Here is a 17,576-nt window from a genome sequence, read left to right on the forward strand (position 1 = left end):
CTGCAAAGCCCTGGCTAATTTCCAAGTTAACCCAACAGCGTCTTACAAGAAGACTTAGGCAAAGAGGTCATATTCTACTCAGGATTCTGTCTGATAATATACAGTTTCAGATTTTTCTGGTAAAATAACATAAACCTGATTGGCCATCATGGCCCACTGAAACCATTAAAGTCCACAGAGAATTTTGGTTTTTTTCCCATCAGATGTAACAATCGGATAAGTCACTTCTCATAAAACTGCTCTCAAATCAAAGAGCAGCCTTAAAGAACTAACAGATTCTTTTTCACCCTCCCCTAAGTCTATAATGTCTCTGGAAAACAAAATGTGAAACACAAAACTTCATGTTGGCACTGCTCCTAGATCCTCTTTTGATCATACTACATATCCTAACAACAATGGCATACCCTTCTAGATCCCTTTTGTCTACTTACGACATCTGTCCTGTACGTCCCTGCTATGGCCCCCACAGGAATATCAATGGATACTTAATATCACACAGCAAACTTACAATAAGTTTTGGAAGGTTTTGTAGGGTGGCATAGACCAAAATTTCATCAAACAACTCTGCAAGATATTAGGTGTTCCTTCAAAATGATAGAGATTACCATTACTATAACTTCTCTATTGATTTCCCCCTAGACTTATAAATCAAATCTTTCATATTATGCCAAGACCCTATTTATCCAACTATTTATTCGACTCTCTTAGAAAGAGAGAGAAAACTTATTGCTAATGCCGATCAGGCAATTGGATGAGGGCTGAGCTACAGTTTGGGTAAGGCTTAGTTACACTCTAGTTTGTCACCCATACTTCAGCATGATTCTGCAAGGTTTTCATTGAGAGGCCAGTGTGTCTTGGTACTTAGATCTAAATGATTGAGAGACAGTCATTTCTGCTCTTCAGAGATTTTAGTATTAATCTAGGTTAGTATTAATGCAGGTTTTTGCCTCATTCAACTTCAAAACTTGCACATGCCATGAGGGAAAATCTAGCCCCACATGTCAAAGTTCATCATTCCATTCCTGTGCAAATGCTTTAGCATCTCTGTTGGGTTCTTGTGCCCCACAGAAGGTCCAAGGCTAAAATCTAAGCCTTTTAGCTGTAAGGGCCTTTTAGCTGGGTAGAAAAGTAACAATAGGACCCTCATTGACAATTAGACCTTCACTCTCTAACGTTCAATTCATATCTGTTTTATTTTCTGACCCCTGTCCTTGGTAGTTTTTTGTTTCCCGAATCCCTTGAGATGTGAAAGATTGCATGCTGCTTTACAGAAGCTTTCAATCCAGCTGCCAACAACATACGCAGCCAGACTTCAGCAAATATCATGTAGGGAAAATCACCACATTTTTGAGGATTATCAAATTTCCAATCTTGGCACTGCAGCCCTACACAATCAGTACAAGATTTGCTGGGAACTCTCTGTGCTAGCAGGGAGCTCTGCCTGTGCCAAACCTCAATCCTTAGGCTACACTAATAATGAAGAATCCCCTGGATGAAAATGTCTGCAATCCTCACCTCATTTCTGAGAAGCATTGGCTGGAAGTTCATCCAATCTAATCCTATTTGCATGCGTACTTATCTGATGACTTTAATTATATGATTTTAATGTTTTACCTAGCTTTCCCAGCTGTCTTTAGTGGGAGTATGATTCTATTGCCTACTACCTTCACTCAGGAGCAGAAATCTTACCAATGAGTTAAATGAGACAACTAGGTGGATTGTCATCAATCTTAATCTCTACAGTATTTGACACCATCTAGAAACCTGCTTTGCTCCAGTGATGCCTGTATTTCTTCAAATTCCTTTTTTCACCCTTATGATTAATTCTCTACTTATCTTTGTCAAGGAGCAGGAGAAATTGCTACTCCAAAATATGCCTGTAGGAGTCCAGGGCATACCACCCCCAAATATGCTTCTTTGGTATAATAATTATTTTGAGCTGTAGGTGCTTGAATAAGAGCAAATGCATTGACAGCCTTTTTCTGAACTTCCCTTATCTACCAAAAGTCAGATCCAAGGAACTCAATTGTCATAAATCCCTTCCCAGGGAGTTTCATCACATGAGAGGTGACTGAAAGTCAGTATCACACCAAAACTTTGTCACAAGCTATCACACTCCCATCTATTTTTCTACAAGACCCATTCATTTTTCCTAAACAAAACAAAACAAAACAAAACAAAAATTTTTATTCTCTGGCAGGAGGCCTACATTTCCACTTCCCTTTCCATATTAAGATGGTATTCAAGTCTTAATTCTAAGGCATCTCAGGACGTCACTCATTTTTCCCTGGGTATCTCCCACGTATACATGCAGTATACATGTTAATAAATTTGTTTTTTCTCTATTTTAATCTATCTTTTTATCACAGGAGTCTCAGCTAATAACTCAGAAACGTAGAGAGAAAATTATCCCCCTCTGAACTCTCGAACGAAGGTTTCTATCCTTCACCCCTCTAATTCTTTCTTCATACACTTTATCCTTAGAGACTTCAGTTTGTGCCATGGCTTCATTGCACTTGTGAATGTTTATGATGCTAAATCTACATGTTCCATCCACATATCTCTTTTTGGGTATCTCAATTTTACTGAAATGTATATTTCTAAACTCAACTCATCTTTCATCTTAAATTTAATCCATTTCCTGAATCCTCTATGTCAGTGAATACCATCTACAGAATAGTACTTTGTCATACCCCTACTTATTTCTACCCTTCAGTTATTCAGGATCCCACTCAAAGTTGTTAATATTGTGATTCACTGGACAAACAAATATTAGTGAACAATGTAAATGTGTTACACGTCACTTCAAATAATCAAAATTAAACTAGAGTGTATATATATATATATATATATATATATATATATATATATACCCTTTATAAGGATAAGGTTTCTAAATTATGGCACTTATTTATTTTTCATTTTGGAATCTGGATCTCTATAAGGCCCAGGCCATGGGATCCATAGGAACTTCTCTGTATTTATATGGAATGTATCTCTTGCTTCTCTCACACATCTTATAAAGAAGTCCAAGGTACTTTTCTAAATATTTATTACCATAAATATATGTCCTAGAGGAAAACATGTCTAGTAGAGAGGAGGAAGTATTAAGAATTTTGCAAACTAACATAATGAATTACAGATTGGGGGGGTTGACATAATAATAAAATAGCATGAAAATGTATACTGATATTCTTGTCATGCAAAAACTTCTGGAGGTTCCTATTCTTCAAAAGGATAGACATTTATTAACAACATCAATAGGCTCAAACCAGTGCCTACAATTGACTTAAATTTGGGGGAGTAAATGAAACAGAGTCATCAATATTTATTAATCTACCATTAATCTACAAGATGCCTCAGTCTTTTCCACTTATAAAACTAAAAAACAATATATAAAATATGTGACAGGAATAATCTCACATGCATTTTTGAAATATTTGTGGAAGTACAAATTGTTAATATATCTCCAGACATGCAGCATTTTAATTTATTATTTCTGTAGTAAATTGGACCTCTAAAACTTTCCATTTAGACCATCCTATTAGCATAAGACTTCTACCACAGGGTGGAAGCTAACATGGGATTTGGCCACTTGAATTCCAAAGTAATGGCAAGAGCTGAAGAAATAATCACAGTATTTTAAAAGTGAACTGCTCCCAACACAAAGTGAGTTTTGTTAGAATATCTTTTATTATCTGGTGCCCATAAACTCCCACTCAGATTGGCAGTTCAACGTGGTAGGTTAGGGTTCATAGGAACTAATGTTAGCTCAGAGTCAGCATTTAATCCTCTTTGAAAAGTTTGGCTATTTTTCTCCATTGTTCAACTGTATACATTAAATATTGTTATAATAATTATTTAGGAGAAAGAAGGTTCCGAAACACATCGTGATGAAAAGTCAGTCCTTTGAATCATTCTGCCTGGATATGAATTCAAATTTCATCACCTTCTAATAATATAATATGACCTTGTCTAAGTAAACTAACCTCTTTCAGCTTGAGTTACCTTGTCAATATAGTGAATATGTCAATATTACCTGACCAACAGAGATTTTTCAATTAATTGAAATGATCTATAGGGGCACCAGGGTGGCTCAGTTGGATAGGCAGCTGACTTAATTTTGGCTCAGGTTATGATCTCATGGTTTGTGAGATGGAACCTTGCTTTGTGCTCTGTGCTGATAGCATGGAGCCGGCTAGGGATTCTCTCTTTCTCCCTCTCTCAATGCCCCTCCTCTGCTCATGCATGCATGTGCTCAGGCTTGCTCTCTCTCTCTCTCTCTCTCTCTCTCTCAAAATAAATAAACTTAAAAAATGATCTATACAGTTAACATACTATGTGACACAGAATAAAGACTCAATACATGCCAGCAGTAATAGTAATGGTCATTAATAATAATATGAAAATGTGATATCGACACTGAGTCTTAGTTAAAAGATCCCCCCTTCATGTATGCATTCCATTGATATCATCCACTTTCATCAAAAAGCTAATCCCCTTTCTTTGCTAATCTCTTTTGTCTTCACATCTTTTATTATAAATAATCAAGCAGTTTCATTTTCTACTTTTGGAAATGTTTTTTTATGGAAGAGGACAATTGAACTGCAATTCTTTTAAACACATGTTTCTCTATTGTGAATGAAAGAATATATTTAGTGTGCAGTTCTTCTGGGTCAAAGATGGAGCTATTTCTTCTTCATCTAAATTTAACGTTTTTGGTCCAATCTGTCTCTTCTCAGCCCCCACAACCAAAGTGTAATTTTGTCTTTCATTATAGGCATTGTTAACAATTTCATTTGATCCCAACATTGTATTTATCTTGGATTTTGCTCTACCTCTAAAATGTAGTGGGCTAATTTTAGGACTGTACTGAAGGGTTGAAATGTGTTATTTCTAAATTTCCTCTTGCAGCAAATTTTCATGAATAATATAATTTAGTATTCCTTCTCCATTATCTGGTTATAACCACTATTACAATACAGTATTCTTAGAAAAGTCTTTACATTTTAAAATCTGTTATATAAAGTCTCCAAAAAGTGATATAAATACACACTGTTCCAAGTTACTAACTTAAATCTACCTGAGATGACCTAGTTTTGTCATATTCTTAGTTTTAAAAAGGTAATATCTACAAATTTTGATCTTATGTAGAAATTACTGTAATATTCACCTACGTATAGACATTCTACTCTAAATATACTTTCAAATGGTCTTGTGAATGCTACACATATACGTAGGATTGTGTAAGCCGCACATCTTTCTGTGTAGAGGGAAATGCCTCTTTTCTTTCCATTTTCCCTTTTCCCATTCTTTTGGTCAACATCTCACATATTTAAACCTATAATCAGAGAATTTTCTGCTGCCAACACATCTGTGAGGAACAGTTGAAACATGCAAGAAGTATCCAAGTTCAAATGCAATTCAAAAGCAAGTCAAGGGGACTACTCAGAATGTGAACATGAGTCATTAGAAAAAACATAAAAGCCTTAATTTAGGCAATTATTCATTATTAGGTATCTATAAAAATAATATTTAAGATAACAATCCCAATAATTTTTCAAAAATAGTACTGTGGCAAACACGTACAGATGCTTTATATTGCACTGACATTGCAGTTTGGTGGAGGAAAGGATGGCTACCTTACTTACATCATATACAAATACACACATATGTGCACACATACACACACACACACACACACACACACATAATGACTGCATGACACCAATTGTTTATGCTTAAAAAGCAAAACTTTAAAACTTTTTTGTGGGGTCCAACAAGGGGATTGAACTACTACTCTGAGATCAAGACCCGAGCTGAGATAAAGAGTTAGACACTAAACTAACTCAGCCATACAAGCACCCCCAAACTTTAAAATTTCTACCACACAATATAGAGTAATATGTTTATCATATTGAAGTATCTTAGAGTTTCTTAAGATAGTGTGACTTAAAGGAAAATATCTTACATACAAGTACATTTGAAATGGAATACTTATATACATCAAAAGTCATCCTGCAGGGGCACATGGGTGGCTCAGTCAGTTGAGTGTCCATCTCTTGATTTTGGCTCAGGTCATGATCTCACAGTTGTGAGATCAAGCCCCACATCAGGCTCCATGCTGGGCATAGAGCCTACTTAAGATTCTCTCTCTCCCTCTCCCTCTGCCCCTTCCTGCTCACACTCTCTGTCTCAAAAAGAAAGTCATCCTACAATGCAAATAGAAGATATTTTCAATATGGAAACTTTTTTTAATGTTTATTTATTTTGAGAGAGAGAGAGAGAGAGAGGGAGGGAGAGAACAAGCAAGCTGGGGAGAGGCACAAAGAGAGGGAGAGAGATAATCCCAAGCAGACTCCTGCAGATCATGATGCTGGGCTCGAACTCACAGAAAATGAGATCATGACCTGAGCCTAAATCCAAAGTTGGACACTTAATGAGCTGACCCACTCAGGTACCCTTAAATATGGAAACTTCTAAAGATAAGAAACTAAAATATATAAACTTCCCTACACATTAAAATGAACAATAAAGCCACAATATGCAATTCATAATGAATTTGAGAAAGAAATGAAGTAGTAAAAAATCATAAAATGTTGCTGAACCTTACTAGAAATAAGAAAGATGCATATTAATACCACAACAAAGTACCACAACATACTCACTACTTGACTTCTGCAAATAGTAATGAAGCTTAAGTGTTTATCGTTCCTTTCTTTTAAAATCTAATTTGTGCTCAGCTTACCATTTAGCAAACTATCTAGATACATTTGTTTATTTGTTTTAGTCACTGCATTGAGCCTACTCCTGAAGGATATAAACTGATATGATTGTGATCAGAAAAAATATTCTTGATATCAGCTCAGGTCCTAATCTCTCAGTTTGTGAGATCAAGCGCTACATTGGGCTCTGCACTGAAAGCACAGTATCTGCTTGAGATTCTCTCTCTCCCACACTCTCTCTCCCTACCCTGTTCATACTCTCTCTCTCAAAATAAATAAATAAATATTAAAAAAAAGAAGAGAAAAAATACTCATTGCAAAGTTCATGAAATTTTTCAAGATTCATTATCTGATCCATTAAACAGTCTTTCTTGGTTAATCATCTATGTACACTTTAAAATAATGTATGTTTTGTAGTGGTTGTGAATATTGTATTATAAAAATGATTTAGGTCAATTTGGTTGATAGTCTTCAAATCTATGCCCTTGTTTGTTTATTTATTTGGCATTCAAATACTTTAATGCATATTATTATGTTCATATTTTAGAATATGAAATCAAAACAATGTTTTGCAGTTTATTAAGAACATTTTAATTTATAGGTTTCAAATAACTCAGTTTACCTACAAATGAGAGAGAATAAGGAGGTGGAAGTAAGCTTTTGTCCTCTGGGTTCACTCATGCAGCTACATATCATTAGTCTATAGGCTTAGGGCTGGGCCCAGCTGCATTTATTTATTCTTGGTCTAGTAGTTTCAGAAATTACTGAGAGAGTGATATTAAAGTCTCCAGCTGTGACTATAAATTAGTCTATTTCTCCATTTAGATTTATCAAATTTTGTCTATTTTTAAAGGTCTGATATTATGTACAAATGTATTTAAGACTATTATATGTTTCTGGTGAATCAAATCTTCGCCATTATGAAACGACCTTTTTTGTCTCTGATAATACTCTTTACAGCCACACCAGCTTTCTTCTGCTTTCTCTTCGCATGATATGTTTCCCCCATACTTTTAGCATTTTTGTTTTGAGACATAATAAATTCAGGTTTTCTCTTTTATTCAGCCTGACAACCTTTGTCTTTTTTTTCTTTCTTGGAGTACTTAATACATTTACACTTATGTAACCACAATATAATTGTTTTTTGTTGTTCTATTTCTTTTTAAACCCATTTTTCCCTTATAATTATTTCCTTTGAATTATTTAAATATATTTATCATTCTATTTAGATTTTTTTCTATTTTTCTATCCCAACCTTTGGCCAAAGACATTTTAACCATTGACCATAAAATTAGGTATATCCCCATTGAGACTATGTCTACTCTTTCCTTTCCACCTGCACAGCTTCCACTTCTTTTCCACCTGAGCAATAAATTTCAGCTACTTCAGCAGCCCACATCCTCAACCTCTTCAGTTTACATGTCACCTTCCTCAAGCAAAAGGTTGTGATGTCAGGGTGGCTTGCATTATTTGTTTTCCTTTTCTTAAGGCCAAAGTCTTAAAAAGAATTTTTTTAAGTTTATTTATTGAGAAAGAGAGAGAGAGAGAGAGAGAAGTGAGAGGAGTAGAGAGAGAAGGACAGAGCCAGATACAGGGCTGGACCCCACACATGACCTGAGCCAAAACCAAGAGTCAGACACTGACCAACTGAGTTACATAGGCACCCCAAAGACTTTTGTTTATAGAGTTTTTTTAAGTTTATTTATTTATTTTGAGAGACAGAGAGACACAGAGAGAGAGAGGGAGAATCCCAAGAAGGGTCCACACTGCTAACACAGAGCCCGATGCAGGGCTCAAACTTGTGAACTGTGAGATCATGCCCTGAGCCAAAATGAAGAGTTGGACGCTTACCAGACTGAGCGACTCAGGCACTCCAGGACCAAAGACTTTTACTTCTCTTTATATGATTGCTTGAAAACAATTAAACCATGTATTTTGTCCAGTTTCACAGACAGATGTTTATAGCAACAGGGCAAGTCAAGTACAAGTTACTATGTTATGGCTGGAAGAAAAACATTCTAGAACCTACTTTTAGAAGGATATTAATTATCAGTAGAAGAGGTTCTGACCCTACCCTGAAACCCAGATATTCACTATAATTATTCCAAGGGTGGGTTTGACAGGGGGTGGGTGGTGGGGAGGAGGCCTGCCAGTTTCCATACAAACTTTTTTTTTTTTTTTTTTTTTGCACCAAAGATACTCCTATCCCGTGGAGTATGTGCTACTGTTCGGTAAAAATCAGATGGCAGGGGCGCCTGGGTGGCTCAGTCAGTTAAGCTTCCAACTTCAGCTCAGGTCATGATCTCACCATTAGTGAGTTTGAGCCCCATGTTAGGCTCTGTGCTGACAGCTCAGAGCCTGGCTCCTGCTTCGGATTCTGTGTCTCCCTCTCTGTGTCCCTTCCACACTTGTGCTTTGTCTCTCAAAAACAAAAGCATTAAAATAAAAAAGAACATGGTGGGATATCTTTCATCACAACTAAGATTTTCTGCAGACACCTTTTTTTTTTTTTTTTTTTTTTGCTTTCAGGTCACACTGAAGAGTACACAGTCCTTAAGTAATCCAGTAAAGGGATCATGAGAGGATGCCCATATATAGGAAATGTCACTGAAACCAAAGGACACCCATAAATTCTGTGTCTCCTCCTATAGGATGGGAAGTATAAGTGTAGCATCCTGTCTGTCATTTTAATTGAATATGTACTTTATTTAAATTTAACATAATCAATATTCTTAAGATTATTCATTCCAACCTTCTGTTTGCTTTTTATTTTTGGTTCCATTTTCTCATTCTGTCTTGTTTGCTTATTAGATCAATTATATTTCATATTCCACTTTACCTGTTCTATTTGTATTTCAGATAAAATTTTTTGTTTTATTCATTAATATTTTATGGGTTGGCCAGGGGATTAAATATTCATGCTGTCATCCCATCTATGAATATTATATCACTTGCAATATAACGTAGAATATAACCCCCTGATATTCCATTACAACTTGGCCTCTCCTTCTTTTGTGACCCTGACATTTCTATTGATTTCAAAGAAACTATTTCCATTTCAGCATCCCTATCATCATCTCTGAGATACAGAGCATGAGCACTCTAAGAATGTTGCATTCTCCTTACAAAATCATTAGTTTAAAAGCTGGTGAGAAGTTCATTTAGGAATATTTTTAGATGGGTAAGAGAGTTCTATATAATATTTCCATTCCAACAGTCTCATCTCTCTGGGACATCATCTATTTCATGCCAGGGAGAAGCTGACATTTCAAGCTCATTAACTATATGCCATCACTGAGTCCAAGTTCACTTTATCTTTAGCAGATTAGTAAAATTATTTGGCCTTCAACCAAGATATTGAAATTCTAATCCCTTGTAACAACTTCCATATTAATACAATAATCCTATCGGACCTTGATTTTTCATCCTGATATAACATCTTTAGCATATAATCTTATGTGTACTCTCTACTGACATTGTCCGGTTAGAACTTTCTACTCTTTCAGTGTAGTTTTCACCTCCATGAGCGTTCCTTGTAATTCCCATGTGAACTATGTTGAATGCCATAGACTGAATGTCTGTGCCCCTCCCATTCATATGTTGAAATCCTAAACAAAATGTGGTAGTATTCGGAGATAGACCTTTGGGAGATAATTAGGTCACAGGGCAGAATCATCATGAATGAGATTAGTGCCATTATAAAACAGACCTCTTGCTCTTTCTACCATGTGAGCATCCAATGAGAAAAAAAGGAGAAGGGGTTCCTTCAGCAGAATCTGACCATGCTGGTACCGTAATCTCAAACTTCCAGTCTCCAGAACTCTGAGAAATACATTTCTGTTGTTTATAAGCCACATAGACTTTGATGCTTTGTTATAGCAGCCCAAATAGACTAAAACATTGGGTATCCAACTTAATTCATGGAAACAGATGAAACACGTGCTGGTAGGATGTATCTTAAGGAGAATCAGCATCACTGCCTTGAGTATAATGCTTAAAAGATTTAAAGTAGACAAAAATAATTTCTTTAGATAAGTTTGAAAGAACTTCCTCCCATAGTTACATAATTTGAGATAGATTTGTGGTTATAATTTCTTTGTTTCATCCATATCTACTCTGATGCCTCTATCCCATACTTTATCATCCCACTCCTTCTCCACTAGTATACTTCCTTATCTTGGGAAACCAGGGAAGGGTGAGCATTTATTTTGCACTGAATACATGGAACCCTCAGAATAATTCCACATGTAAATTTTGGTCACCATCACACCTTCTAGCTGCAAGAGGAGAAAGTAGAATGTGAAAAATCATCTGCCTAATGTCTTAATGTTCAGACACAGAAATGCATTAGTTATGTACATATGCATTTGTGAGAACTCATTGACATGCAACAACACTTCAGAGCCAAATAACTAAGAAAATACAGTCTAACTGAGCAAATACATGTAGAGTCCCCACTCTGTTACTCTGGAAGAAGGCAATAACTACCATTTAGTCATGAATGTAATGTATATGGTAAATTCATATAATTTATGGGAATAATACAATCCAAAATCAGGAAAGTGGTTTAATAGTAAGAGGAAAGAAAAGAATAACATTGGAGTTAGAAACACTTGTTGTTTTAGGTGCATTTATATTTCATATTTCATATTTTAAGTGATGTATTAGTTTCCTATCACTGCTGTAGTTACAACAAATTTAGTGGCTTAACACAATACAAATGCATTCTCTTATAGTTCTGGAGGTCTTTTTTTTTTTTTTTTTTTTTTTTTTTAATTTTTTTTTTTTTTCAACTTTTTTTTATTTATTTTTTTGGGACAGAGAGAGACAGAGCATGAACCGGGGAGGGGCAGAGAGAGAGGGAGACACAGAATCGGAAACAGGCTCCAGGCTCCGAGCCATCAGCCCAGAGCCTGACGCGGGGCTCGAACTCACGGACCGCGAGATCGTGACCTGGCTGAAGTCAGACGCTTAACCGACTGCGCCACCCAGGCGCCCCTGGAGGTCTTTAGTCTAAGAAAGATGTGGGCTGTGTTATGTTTCTTTCAGGGGTTGCAGGGGAAGAATTTATTTCCTTCACTTTTGCAGCTTTTAGATATCTTCTAAATGCATTTCTTGGTTCATGACCCTTCTTCTATCATCTAAGTGTATCACTCCAGCCTCTGCTTCTATTGTCCCATCTCCTGCTTTTGTTGTTCTTGCCCCTTATATAGGCCATTCTTATTATATCAAACACACCTGGATAATCCAGGATAACTGTCCTACCTCAAGATTTTTTACTTAATTTCATCTGTAAAAGTCCCTTTTATTATAATAGTAAGATAACACAGTCTTACTTACTGAACACATTTTTATTATGTAAGATAACACATGGGAATTAGCATATAGATATTTAGGGGGACCTATTTTTTGGCCTATCACAATTGGTGTGATCTTTATATATAATTACCTGATCTTGTTATATACCTTCATTACACTGTAACCATAGAGATGTCTTTAAAGGAAAATCTATAAATCAATGATAGCTTTGAAAGAATCCTAAAAAAAAATGAAGAAAGGAAAATAGAAACTAGCATAGTAATATTGATCATGCTGATGTTCAATTAACTCCATCAGATAAATTGTAGTATATACAATATGTAGCTAATTGAAATTAATTTAATTAATTTGCTAAAATTTAACATAAGCAGACTAAACATGATGGCATCTTATAAGAATTCCACCGTTGCCCTAGGGAAATTACCCAAAAAATTATCCAAATCAAGTAATGAAATGAAACCAAAAACTCCATTTTCAGGACAAGTGAGAACAAGCAACTATTCAAGCATTAAAAATTGGTGTGAGGGCAATTTAACTGAGTGTTAAATGAACTTTGGCTTCCTGAATAAAGCACAATTAGTCATGATATATTAAACTTTTTCCAAATATTGTTGGATGCTGTTTGCTAACATTTAATTGGAGGTGTTATATCTATGTTCTTGAATTATATTAAGCTATAGTTAACTTCTTATAGAGTCTTTGATTTGAAAAGCAAGGAATGCTGACCTAAAAAATATCGAGCTGGGCAGCTTTCCCTCCACTTTAATTTTTGGGAAGGTTGTGGGTAGAACTGGTATTATTTCTTTCTTGAGTATTTGCAAGAATGCACAAAGGGAACACAATATGAAGAAATACATGGAGAAGGACATATGGAAATGGGGGATTGGGCTGATGAATTTAGAAGCCAAAGAAGACCAAAGATTTCCAGCAAACTACTAAAAGCTAGCAAGAGTTAAGGAAAGATCCTCTTACAGTTTCAGAGGGAACACCATCCTGCAATACACCTTGATTTTAAATTTCTAGCCTCCAGAACTAGTAAACTTCTGTTGTTTGGAATCACCCCCAGTTTATGGTACTGTTACAATAACCCTAGAAAACTAATACAGAAGGCAAATGATAAAAAAATGAAAAGAAATATGAAAGGAAAGGAAAGCAGTAATACGTTCAAAAGTGGTGCATAATTATCCAAAGAGGAAGTAGAAATATCTCTTAATTATATAAAATAATATGATCAATTTCATTCACAGTAGGACAAATGCAAACTAAAATTGCATTCCATCCCATTTTTTTACTTTCCAGATTGGCAAAAACCTTAATATATCATAGCATGCTTAGTTGGCGAGCATATAGGGAAATAGGCATTCTCGTGGATTCTTGGAGGAATTTTATAACACAAATCCATAGATATCATCTATGGCAATCTGTGCCACCAAAAAAAAAATAAAAATAAAAAAAAAATAAAAAGGCCAAACACTTTGATCGAGAAATTCCACTTCCAAGAATTTATTCTACAGCTCTTCTGCACAGATAAAAATGAGTTACTTGCAAATTTTTTGTTTCCAGAAAAATACTGGAAATTATTTTAATGCCTATCAATAGAGGATTTGCTTAATGAGCCATGTAAATCCTCAAAATGGCATAAGAAAACTCCATATGTATTGAATATAAAATGCTCTCCTAGATTCATATTTAAGAGAAAAAAGCAAGATTGGAATAATGTGGATGGTTTATTATCATTCATATTAAAAATAAGAAAATAGCAGTTTCTACATTTGTAAATATGTTTGTGTATGTATATGTGTGTATGTGTGTGTGTGTGTATATATATATATATATATATATATATATGTTTTATTTTATATGTATAAAACTTTTCCATAAGAAAAAAACATTAATGATATTTTTGGCCTACATTAATTTGTGTGGTTGAGGGAGAAGAATATGAAAAAGAATTTTGCTTTATCATTTTGTACATTTCAAATTTTGAATATTAATTTTGCTTCCTGAATAAATAAAAATTTAGAGAAAAATAAGATTTGATATAATTCAACACAATTTTATTAAGCATGATATCACGTAGAGTTATTTGGTTTAATTTTATTAGTGTAACAAATACTTAAATGGTACTCTCTCTATGCCAGTTACTGTTCTAAGACTTGTGGACTCTTGTGAGTCTGGTGATCGGCAGTCTACCAGAGTCACACAGTGTAGAGATGGGCATTTATCCAAATTGATGTTGAGAATTTGAAAATTAGAGACATTTGTTACTAGCAGCTAATAAGTAGGAGGGATACTGGTTTATTTTAAAGGATTACAAAAGTGATTAAAGTCCAATTTTTACCTTGAAGTTCTCACAACCTAATTTATTACTGAAGTGAACATTTATAACCTTAATTAGTAATGACTACTCTATTCAGATTCTTTTGCTAGGTCTAACTTGTGAAATTGTGGCTTTTGGTTTATCTACTTACAGTAAATTATTAATGTTCAAATTTTGCTGGTTTTGTGAGTCCTCAAGCAACTAATATCCCTGGTCTTATATGTAGTTACCATTGCATAAGATTATAGCTGATGATTCTTGATGAGATTCTTGTGTGTTTATATGTTTTGTTGAAAAACATTGATGGCTGTATTCTGGACTACTTTTTTCAAAGGTTTTCATATAGTAAAAGGACTTGGAAGTTAGAGATTTTGTCTTCTTCTGGGATGGAAGGCAGATGGTTTTCTAACCAGGATTATAAAGACAGTATCTTCCTTCAGAGCAAAGGTTGGACAGACAGTTACCCCCTTATAAACAACTACCCCCTTATAACACTGGGGTTTCTTTTGACCAGGATTCCTCACCTGTGACACAAACCACCATGTGTGCAGCATACAGTAGGCCTTCTTCTGCATCTTCCACTATGGGAGCTAGGGGACAAGAGAAAACAGAAGCAAATATTAAGTTCAGACCACCTGCCATGCTGTTACTCTTGACTCAGGAGTCACCAGTCTTCTGCTAACATCTATGAAACTGTGGCAAGCTAAACTGTTTGACTGCAAAATTTTTTTTAGTTGTTTCTAAAGAACTACTCCTACATTTTGTTTGTTTTAGCAAGAGTACTTCTGGATACAAGATATAGACTTCTATTATGACAAATAATTATACACTTTACTTATTTTTCTAACAAAGGATCTAAGCAAACCTTAAAATTTTGTGTATAGTCATAAAAATATTAGAGATGCACATACTACACATGTTAATACTTATTACTTCAAAAAATCATGTGATATCTTTAAAAAGAAATAACATGATTGATGAACTGTACATATGCCTATCTTTCATATGCTCAAGCAACTAAACTAATTTAATTTGAAAAAAAAATGGGTTTAAAGCCAAAGAAACATTTTTGCTTTCCAATCATTTATTTAAAAATTTACAATGCTAAGATTACCGGATTCACTGTATGGATTCTTATTCATAAGTCAACTTGTGAATAAGAATAAAATCATTAAGCTAGTGTGCTTATATTGATGTTATAAATCAAAGCCATGTGTATTATACATGTATTATACATGGTAAATATATAATTTGGGGGAATCTGTATATTTAAAATATTTGCTGGTTTTAAGAAAGAATGTATGTTTCATAATGGAATTCAGCTGTATGCTATAGGAGTTGCAATGTATTTTGTTTCTAAGACCTCTGCTTTTAAGAACTAATCTAAGAATATAATTAAAAACAAATAATGATGTAAATAAAGTATTATATATCTGCAACAGGAAAAATTATATAAATTCTGTATATCTCACAATTAAAATATTATAAAAATATACATATTTTAATATCTGATTCTATTGACTAGTATTACTACTAAATTATGTGTGGTTTTTTCAATTTTTCTAACTCATTTCATTACGCTTACATATTGTTTGTATTAATAAAAACAAAACAAAAATAAAAAAAATTATCTCCTGCAAGTCTGGAACATAATATACACAGAATTTTTATAATTTATAGAACAAAGATAATCCTTGGCTAATTTAATTTCTTGTTATAGAAATAGGCAGAGAACTGATAATACTTTAAAACTTCCTAAAAGTATCTAAGAATATAATGAATTCAAATAGGATGAAACAGCCTCAAACTTACATGAAAAAAGTTGATTTATCTGATGGAGTTTATGTTTCTGTGTCCACCTTGCTCAAAGGTAATCTGAGCAAGTCTCTATAGCAAGTCTCCCTAAAAATAGGGATACCAATTAGTATATTTTTCATCCTCATCAAACTGGATGTTAAGAAAATCATAAATGTTTGCCTCCATGCAGAGAAAGGAAGAGAGAATAGCCTGAAGTTAATCCACTTAAGTCTACAAATCCATCATTATATAGTTTCATTTTATGTTATTGGAAGTAAAATGTAATACGCTGAGACTAGAAAATTTAGACTTTAAAACCTTTACAAATGAAGTAGTGGGGAAAAAAAACTGCCATTTATTTTTCCCAGGTTTATTGAGGTATGATGGACAAATAAAAATTGTGTACATTTAAGGTGTTCAACATGATGATTTGATATTCTTATACATATTGAAATAAATACCAGAGTCAAGGTAATTAACATATTCCACATCCATCACTTCACATAGGTACCTGTGTGGGTTTGGGGTGGGGGATGAGAACGCTTAAGGTTTATTCTCAGCAAACTTCAGATACACAATATAGTATTAACTGTAGTCTCCAGGCCATACATCAGATCCCTGGAACTTACTTATTTTATAACCACCACTTAAATTTGAAAGCAGGTTTTTTTGTGGTTTTTTTTTTTTTTTTTTTTTTTTGAGACAGAGAGAGAGCATGAACGGGGGAGGGCCAGAGAGAGGGAGACACAGAATCTGAAACAGGCTCCAGGCTCTAAGCTGTCAGCACAGAGCGCAACGCGGGGCTCGAACTCAAGAACCGCGAGATCACGACCTGAGCCAGACGCTTAGCCGACTGAGCCACCCAGGCGCCCCTGAAAGCAGGTTTTATCTCTATACTATAAGTAACACACTTCAATTTATTGTAGAAAATTCTTTGTTTTAGAAAATTATCAGAATGGATTCTTTAACTATGGAATGTCTATTCATCAGGTATGAATTTACCCTTAATGTAAATCTGAGGGGGAAAATATGAAACAACAGTCTCAGAAATTCTAGGCTTTAGCATCCAGTTGACAAAGTATGGCATGGATGTGCAGAAAGCCTTTTTCTAAGTAATTCTTTACTGAAACCAAAGCATCTTGTACTTTGAAGTAGATCACATGAGAAGAACCATGGTCTGGGAGACAGGGTGACTTTGTCATGGCATCAAGAAATGATGGCAGGAAGAAACAAAATAAATGGAATATAACAGGAAAACATGGTAGAAAATGCTTGCTAAATTGGATATCGATATAATGGGATTGTTTGTGAATCCTGAAGTGTCTGCTGAGTAAAACTCTAGGGTATTATGTAAGAGCAAGGGGTAAAGGTTTAGTTAATCTACGCTAGTAGAGTCTTTCATAGTATCTTTTTAT

At 34.6% G+C, this 17,576-nt stretch overlaps 1 long non-coding RNA gene across 1 annotated transcript in view; it reads right to left on the reverse strand.

Moving 5' to 3' along the window:
* LOC132681942 (uncharacterized) overlaps window positions 1-17,576 on the reverse strand; it is a 167,652-nt gene that overhangs the window by 120,918 nt on the left and 29,158 nt on the right. The window contains exon 2 of the long non-coding RNA XR_009611336.1: window positions 14,889-14,954. This is a non-coding gene — a long non-coding RNA (uncharacterized LOC132681942). The remainder of the gene's footprint in view (window positions 1-14,888; window positions 14,955-17,576) is intronic.

This window comes from Panthera onca, chromosome A1, assembly GCF_046562875.1.
Source record: "Panthera onca isolate mPanOnc1 chromosome A1, mPanOnc1 haplotype 2, whole genome shotgun sequence".
Lineage (NCBI taxonomy): Eukaryota > Metazoa > Chordata > Mammalia > Carnivora > Felidae > Panthera > Panthera onca.